This window comes from Lonchura striata, chromosome 32 (assembly GCF_050655825.1).
Source record: "Lonchura striata isolate lonStrDom1 chromosome 32, ASM5065582v1, whole genome shotgun sequence".
Classification (NCBI taxonomy): Eukaryota; Metazoa; Chordata; class Aves; order Passeriformes; family Estrildidae; genus Lonchura; species Lonchura striata.
In genome coordinates, this window is record NC_140734.1 from 4,333,051 (window position 1) to 4,342,598 (window position 9,548).

A 9,548-nucleotide genomic window follows, 5' to 3' on the forward strand; every position below is an offset into this window, starting at 1 on the left:
TTGCTGTCTCTGAGGCCTGCCTTTTGCAGCTTTCCCAAAACCCTCTAATTTAAAAGACTCATGTAATTTACAGCAACTTTGGTGAGCCAGAGAGAAGTTTGATAAGAGGATCCATGTTTACCCCAAAAGAATTTTCTACCAAGGTTGTTGACATACAAACCAAGAAAGAAGGATGAATAAGAGAAACCTGCAACTGCCTATTCCAATAAGTACTTTGCTTGTCTCTTGTGACCAATGAGTAAAGTGTAAACTTACACGCTTTGTAAGAATGTAGAAAAAGCATTCATGCTAGACTAAAAACAGGCTTTGAAGCCTTCTGGAAATGGAGTGTGTTGCTTTGCATAGTCTCCATCTCTACCACGACAAGAGTACTGCATCCAGCTCTGGTCCCCAACACATGAAGGACATGGTTCTGTTGGGTCTAGTCCAGAGAAGGGACAAAATGCTGTGAGGGCTGGAGCCCTTCTGCTTTGGAGATAGGCTGGGAGAGCTGGGGCTGTTCCTCCTGGAAGAGAGAAGACTCCAAGGAGACCTGATTGCCGCCTTTCAGTACCTTCAGGGTAAAACTGATGGGACAGAATTTTTAGTAGGGCCCTTTGTGACCAGAGCGAGGGGGATTGGTTTTAATCTAAAAGACAGTCGATTCAGACTAGACAAAAGAAACCCATTCTTTAAAACTGTAGGCTTTGAAACCCTGGCACAGGTTGCCCAGAGAGGTGGGCATCAACCCTGCAGACATTCGAGCTCGTGCTCTGAGCAGCCTGACCTAGTTAAAGGTGTCCCTGCTCACTGCAGGGCATGGGACGAGATGGCCTTTAAATGTCCTTTCCAACCCAAGCCATTCTGTGCTCCTGTGCACCATCAAAGCAGTGCTGGATTAGTGCTGGGCTGATTATGCTGGCACCTGTATTTTGGTAGTTGTGCCATTTAGCAAATGGCCAAGAGAGGATTGATGGGCTGGGCAGTGAAGTCTGCAAATAACACACAGTGTGCTCAAGGAGAAACTGGAGAGGAACAGGGCTTCCAGTTCAGACCAATGCCAGCATTTTGCTGCCCATTCCATGTTAAGAAATAAAGGAATGTCCTGAAAATCCCTTTGTTGTGTGGGTGTACTCTTGGCTGTATCAGTACTTGTGTTCTGTAGAACAGGTAAGTTGTTACAGCTTCTTGCCCCATTTTATCACTGGATAAAACCCAAATACTGCATTGCTCCCTGTCTACTTTCTTCCAAGTCAAGGCAAATTTTGCTCATTATTGAGTGGGACATAATCATCTGTTCACAAGCAAATTCTTGTCGCCATTGACACCATGTTGATTTACTCTAATCAGACTGCAACTAAGGTCTACCTCTCACTAGAATTAATGTTGATGCATTGTGAGGCAAAGTGTCGAGTAATTTGTCCTGGTGTCTGGCACTACAGAGGGGTTTTCTGTAATTGAATGACATTTGGAGACAGGTGTAGTCTAGCATACTTCTGGCATCCTAGGATTGAAGAAACAACCTTTGAAACAAGATTTTATCCTTCCTTCCTCCTCCTCCTCCCAGGAATTTTGATCTCTGAGGTCTAAGCTCTTCAGCTGCCTCACAAACATTGTTTTAATTCAGAAAGGCATCCATGCAGTGAGCCACAAATCAGGACTGTGGTTGTGAATCTTGAAGCACTACAGGTTTATATCACTAAAAATAATAATCCGTTTCCCAGGTTAAGCCAAGCACTTCCCAAATAACTCCACCTAACCTCAGGGACGTTTCCAAATGGATCACCATAAAAGTTGGCAGTGGAAGTTTCAGAAAGGATCACCCCCTTGTCAAAGCTTGGAGTGGGGAGTGAGTGTGTCATCAAAATTAAAAATGCAGCTTTCTGAGATATTTATATTCCTAGAAAAAGAGAATCAGAATAGTTAATATTTGGAACATTTACTAAGACATGAATGACAGATTGTCAAAATAACTGCTTGGGGAACAAAAAAAAAAAGAAAAAATTTACATGTAGATAATAAGTAAACCGTAATGCTAAGAGAAAAACCAGACCTGGCAAAAGCAAAACCAATAACGCTGTTTCATCTGTCTCAATACAAAAAAACATAATTGAATAGAATCAGAGATCCTCAAGGCCATTACTAAATACAGGAACTTCCAGTTATTGGGAAAAAAATGAAGGAAACCGTAGTGTGCAATTCACAGAGGTAGCCTGGAATTTATTGGTGGACTTGTTGGAAAAATTTCTGAGAGCACACTGGAAAACCATAGGGACTGATCAGACAATGAGTGGGCATTTCGAGCAGTGTGAGGGATGTTTCTGGGACCAACTGCAGGGAAGAAAAGCAGCACACAGTTACAGGGACGATTTCTTTTCTGGCTGTAGAATTGATGACGGTCTGTCCCCTGGGGCTGGGGGAGCTGTCACAGGGCAGGGAGGGCCAGGGCTGGCAGGGGCTGCTCAGGGATGGGTTTGGCCCCTGTCCCTCCAAGCAGCGACGGCCCAAGCAGCTGCGCTGGCCCCGGGCTCTCCTGCCGGCCTGCTGGGCTTTGTTGGGTGGCACAGCCTGTGCCAAGGGGCGGCAAGGTGCCTGCAGGCCCCAGCTCTGGGCAAACAGAGAACGTCCTGGCCATATCCATCGTGCTGCCAGCTCAGCAGTGCAGCACAGCGCGGGCTCACGCTGCCCATTGCTCCCACAGAAACACTTGGCAAGTCCAGTACAAATGCCCTGAATCCACCGAGCACACCAGGAATTGCCTGCCCCCAGGATGTGCACAGGTCCTGCATGATAGGCATGGTGGTGACACTGTTCACTGTGCCACTTGTGCTGATGGGCTGCTATCTTGGCATTCGGAAGCTGTACGAGAGCAGATGGTCAGTAGCTGATTTTTCTCTCCACTTTTCTTGTAGCTCTGCTCATAGCACTGGTAGCCTGACTCGTAGTCATGCTGCAGTGGAGCTGTTGCCAGTCCATGGCTGTGCAAAGAACTCTGCTGAGGGTTCTGCTGCTGCCCAGTGCTTTCCTTGGCCTCTTCATTGCTGGGCCTTGTCCTGGGGGGCCGCTGGGGCTGCAGCCAGTGCTGGCTCCCCCTGAGGCTGCCTGGCCAGGAGCAGCCCCAGGGGCACAGGGCAGAGGCACAGCAAGTTCTCAACAGTATTTGGGCAACACACATCACGACAGGACACTGCTTATTTAGTAGCTCATGTAAAGTTTCATGGCAACAATGATGTTACTGCACAAGCAAATTTGTTCCCGTTCCGTGTTAAAAGAAATCCAACCTGATGAAGGTTTTGCTTTGGCCTTGAGATTTTGCTCTTTGTGTGAGCTCTGTTCTGGACTGATTCCCACTTAGTCTTGGAGCCAGTTTTGGGCGAAGGCTCATCCCAGCCCTGACCCTTGGCAGTTCTGGGCTCAAAGGGACCACCAAGGCTGCACTGCACATGACGGGGGTTCAGGGCTCCATTATCCAAGGACTTTGAGAAGTTTAAATAACTCTATTTTTACCACATCATTTTCTTCATGGAATTCCTGCCCTTTTTTGAAATGTAGTTTTAACAATCTTAGTTTTAAATAAACCTCCTTTTCCAGAGCTTATTCCAGTTATTTGATATAGTGAATGATGACCTAATTACTCCGCTGGAATAGAAAACAGTAAGGACAGTAATATGAAATAATATTTACATTCTTATGTATTTCATAGACTCATGAAACTTATGTTGGTTTGATGTGACCAACAGAAGAGTTTTGCTCTGCTTTTAGTTCAAAGAAGAAGCAGCCCTGGAACCTGTTGACAGGAGTCTCTTCACAGCGAAAGCAAACTGCCAGGGTTCTTTTTTTCCAGCTCTGGGCAGGAAGATAAAAATCCATCAGCAGAAAACCCTCAAGTGAAGTGACTGATATGAATGAGGGATTTGGTCTGTTTGCTCCCTAAGCCCAGAGCTCCTCAGAGCTGCAGCTCCCTGCTCTCTTTGCAGACAGAGGCTGGCTGTGGATGACGGTCGCGTGCCTGGCCTAGTGCACACCAGGTGCACACAGGAGCTGAGGGATCATCCCTGCACACCCCATCCTGGGAGAACCCAGTTCATTGATGACTCTGGCACGGTTTTATGGCACGTCAGCAAAAGAAGGCAAAAGCAAGGCTAGAATTGGCACCATTCCAGCCACTTTACATTTTGCCATGTGTAATGGAGATAGGAACTACAAATTTCCTGTTCATGCACAATTTGCTGTCTGAGAGCACTCAGGTCTCCAATCACAGGGGCTTGCAGGTGTGTGTCTGAGATTACTTTTAAAAACAAAAACAACCTTTATGTGCAACACCTGTGTATCAAAACTTCACCATACAAATCACAAGGTCATTTCTGCTGTTAAATGGATTAAAAAAAAACCCAAAAAGCAGAAAACAAAAGTAAAACTGTGACCAAATAAAACAGGCAAACAAAACAAGCACCAAGAAAAAAAAAAAAACAACAGCAAAAAAAACCACCAACACAATATTCCCCACAAATGCAGAAAAAGATAAAAATCAGGTGAAGGAGGCAGAGATCCAGGAGCAACAAATAGGCAGAGGAACTACAGGAAGGACAGCTAATAAGAGACATAAGAAGTGGCTATGATTTCAAACTAGCCAGGGGACCTGAGATACTCTTCTCACCCTTCTGAAAACAATCTGACATAAAAATGAACAGCAACATAAATGATGATGATTGTGATAAGGGGAGTCTGCATTTTTAGCTTTAATATCTCCATTGCGTGTGAGTTGTGTTTTCCTTGGTACGTCACATCATCTGGCAAGGGGTTGTTTCTGTGCAAAGAAAAATACTGCAGTGGAAAAAGAAGCCAGCTTGGAAAACACTGAAAGCACGAGCTAAGAAGAAAGTACCTTTTTTAAATATGTTGTTTGGTTGGATTGCTGTTTGTTCATGGGTTTTTTGTCTGTCTTGGAAAACAGCCCCTCAGATGTTATTGCATGCAGCAAGTCCTTTGTAAAGGGCTGTCTTTGAAATAAAACAGCCAGTTTTGTGATGCAAGACAGAAACAGCTTCCCTTGGGCTACAGCTGGAAGGCTTGGAAATGTGTTCCAGAAAGTCATGACAGGACAGAGTCTGATTAACACAATTGAATGTGATGAAGTGCAAGATGTAAGTTATCCAGTCAAATAATCAGAGTATTCAAATGCCAAGCAGTGGGAAAAGGGCCACGCATTGGAATGATAGGAAACAGACACAGAGGCATGATGGACAAATTTCTCAGCCAAACCAGACCAGAAGCACTGGGAGCACAAAGGGAGACACCCAGGATGTTATAAATAAATTCACTTTCACAGGCGGAGTTATTGATGGTTAATGATAAGTTATTATGGATTGTTAATAATATAATGAGTTGTTATATGATTAATATGGTAAATTATTGAGTTGAATGTACAGTTGTTTAAGTGTATGTATATGGCTACTAAACAGAGAAAGGGGGGTGGTAAGAAGGTGCTAGAGTAAGAATCTTCTAGAAAAGTCACATCCTGGTGTGATGACAGCAACTGGAACTATGACTGGGAAATGAGCCACCCAGTAAGATTGCTGTGTTCCAAAATGATTGGTCAGGACTGCACCATCTTACAGAGCTATCAGTGACCCAGACAAGGACCAGTGGGCCAGAGGATCCAAAGCGCACCAACCAAGCACCCCCAGGAGAGTTTAAAAAATCCCTGGGTGCGGAGCCCCCAGGCTCTTTCGAGGGTACCTCGTGTCTGCAGGAACACCTTGTTACACAGCACTGTTAGAGCTACCTCTGGCTTGTCACGCATGCCCTCGGCTTACCCTGAGGCCTCCTCCTCTGTTGTTCTAAGTTTTAATAAACAGGCACATTTTTTTTAAAGCCATCAGCCTCCTTTTAATTTCATTTTGCCTGTTTACCACAAGGAGGCCCAGCAACTCCTTGCTGAGGGCCCATTTCATGCAAGAACTGGCACTCCGAATATTAAATCAATTCAAAATAAAAGGGTGGGGGGAGATGGCAGTGAGGTGGCCTCACAGGTTCAACTCTGCACTCTGCTTTTTTCACCAACATTAGCCAAGATACTGTGCTTGTTTTCCTGGACAATTTGTAGTCAGCAGAGCTTCAGTGCCTTTGATCAAATCAGTCTTAAGAGCAGCTCGAGGCTGTGTCAGTTATTTAGACCTGAGCAAGGACTGGGGTGCAGCCAACAAAAGAACATTAGCTGCAGGCCACCCGTACAACTTTCCCTATTAATGAGCACAAAGCCTTGATTTTTGCAAACAGAGGGATGTTGGGAGGATTTTTGCACCATCAGGCCAACGTACAAGACTCTGGATCCTCCCCATGAACAGGCAGGGCCCAAAGGTTTGCAAGAGGCTTTCTCCCAGCTTTGCAAAACCTTGGCGAAGTGTCCCTTTGCTGTGCTGAGAAGAGGGAAAAAACCCCTCAAGTTTACCCTGCTGCTGCACAGCTCATGAGGGATCCCTGCACACCTTAGGAGAGGCCATAAATACTCCTGAGTGCCTCCTGAGGGATCCCTGCACAGCTCAGGAGAGACCCCACAATATCCCTGAGTGTCTCATGAAGCCCAGGCCCAGATGATCCCACTGAAGGAGATGTGCCCTCAGCCCCGGGACGCTCAGCATGGGCTCCCCCAGCCCCTCGGGGCCCCGCCGCAGGTCACAGCAGCCCCTGCCTGGCTCCTGCCTGCCCTCACCGTGGGCATCCACGGCTGCTCCTGGCCATGGAGCTCAGCCAGGGCTGGTGCCGGCTGGGCTTTGCTGGTGGAAACACCTGGGCATATCTCTGACAACTCTTATCATTTATTTGAACATAAAATGTGGGCCAAGTCCTGCCCTGGCAGAGGGGTCCTGCCAACCTTCAGACATGGTAGGGGAACAGGGCCAGGGGGCTCAGGGGCAGAGGGTCTCGTTGTGGATGGGTGTGTTTTGGGAATGGCTCAAGGTGGTCCAGAAGCTGTGGCAGGGCAGATGGGGACAGATGTGAAGAGCTGGGAACACAGGTCATGTTCTGTCTGCCTGAGTTGTTAGGCTCGTCTTCTGAAGATGCACAGCAGCAGCACCTTGGGAGAGAGCAGTGGCTGAGGCCCCAGCTGCCAGTGGCACACAGGGACCCTCCTGCACAGCAGGGCCCAGAGCTGGCAAGGCTCCCCAGCACGGCTGGAGCGGCTGGCACACCTTGGCCCAGCTGGACAGCTGCCCCTCGAGGCCCCGGCGAGCAGGGGACGGCTCTGGGCAGGCTCCCTGGCCAGGAGCGGGCCCCCGAGCGCCTCTGCCTTCCAGGGGCCATCTTGTCCCCGCTCTTTCTCCTCCCCACCTTGCTGTGCCTCTGCCCTGTGCCCCTGGGGCTGCTCCTGGCCAGGCAGCCTCAGGGGGAGCCAGCACTGGCTGCAGCCCCAGCGGCCCCCAGGACAAGGCCCAGCAATGAAGAGGCCAAGGAAAGCACTGGGCAGCAGCAGAACCCTCAGCAGAGTTCTTTGCACAGCCATGGACTGGCCACAACTCCACTGCAGCCTCACTGGGAATCTTCCCTGACTATCAGCAGCCTTTAAAGGAAGCTCTTGGAGAATGAGATCAGCAAAACACTCACCAATTTCTCATGCAGAAATACCAGATTCCAGCCAAGCACATCATCAGGCCAAGTGCTGCACCAGCCACAATGGCCATCAACTTCATCAAACAAGATGTTCCCCAGCAGAAATCTCTTCTCATGCTTTTCCAGATTTTGTCAGCATGTGTTGAGGTGCCAGCTGCATCTTGGGAGCAATGGGAAGAGTGAGCCATTGCTATGCTGCACTGCTGAGCTGGCAGCACGGTGGATATGGCCAGCACATTCTCACTCTCTGTTTCCCCCAGAGCTGGGGCCTGCAGGCACCTTGCCACCTCTTGGCACAGGACTGCTCAGTGCCAAAAGCCCTGAGCCTGCATGCCATAATTCCTCTCTGCTGTGCTCTTCTGCTACCAGCAATACTTGTCAAACAGGTGGATAAAGACAAGGAAAATGCCCAGAGTTTTGGAGCTGCTCCAAAACTCCACCCTTCAGTAAACAGCTGCCTCTCTGCATCTCCCCAGAGAGCAGGAAATTGCAGGCATCTCAGGCCCATGGCGCAATTTGAGCTCCCTGTCAGCTGGTGCCAAATGCCTTCCTGCAGAGGCTGGGGAGAAGCTGCAGCCAGCCCAGGCTGGGAAACAGCCCTGCAGGTCCTGAGAGCAGCAGCAGGGCAGCGAGGCTGCCATGGATCCGTTCCCACTGTCCCGGGCACGGCCTGTCCAGATGTGCAGGGAAGGGTCCCAGCTGCTGAGTCCAAGGGGAAGGGGGAGGGAAATGCACCCACCATGCTGTCTCTCCAGCCACGCAATTCAGGGTGCGGCTGTAGGGCACAACTGCTCTATGGCACAGGAGCAAAGTGTCAAGAGCAGGGACAAGGAATAAGGAGAGGTCTTCTGTATGATTGCTAACTGCGTTTATTGCCAGGAGAGTCAGTGACAGAAACACACAAATGCAGGCTGCGGGAGGGTTTTTAAACAGGAGAGGGTACAGAGCTTTAACCAACTGGGAGAATCCTGGGGAGGAGCACAAGGCGGGGAATATAATGTTTAAACCAATAGGGAATTAGAGGGGAGGGAAACAATTGAAACAAACCAATGGAGCCTCGAAGGATACAAAAAGGACAGGGAAGTTTCTGGAGAAAGGGGCAATTATGAGAAGGGATTGACATTCAGTGGCACGAGGAACAGGGAACATTCGGCTACAAAGGGCAGGTCTTTGGGAAGTTGGACAACCAGGGCAAAACCAACAACACAAGGGGAAAGGAACAATCCATTAAGGATAAAATATGCTATAGCAACACAAAAGTGGGAGGTTTATAGAACCGAGCATTGAAACAGAATTGCAATTGAAAACACAATAGAAACAACACCTCAAGACCTCAGTGCTCAAGAGAAGAGCTACAGACACCACCACACTGGATATATCTATATCTATATCTATATCTATATCTATATCTATATCTATATCTATATCTATATCTATATCTATCTGTATCTATATCTATATCTATCTATATCTATATCTGTATCTATATCTATATCTATATCTAATTTATATATCTATATCTGTATCAATCTAATCTATGTCTATAATCAAGTCACTTCAGCTTTAAATAAAATCTCTTCATTTATCCTTTTCCTATGAATTGTGGTTAGAAAGAAGTTTTATTTTATACAGATACATTTAGTAAAGACATTAAATAACAGATGCTTTTAAGGTGTCCAATACAGGAACTGCAGCAAATTCGTCCCTGATTTCCATTCATGAGTGCCTGCTGTCAGGGAGGGATCAGAAGTTCCTGTCTAGAGGGTGGGAGCAGATGTATGCGCCCTTTTCCAGGATCTGCTTTGCAGCTTTTTTAATGGAGCCATCCAGGTTTTCATCGGCACCTATGGTGAAAGAGATAGAAGTCAACTAAGGCACCGTAAAGAGCTGTTGTAAATCTCTTTCAAGATGTCTTTTTGAATACAAATATAAATGTAATGCCAGGAAGATACTGAACA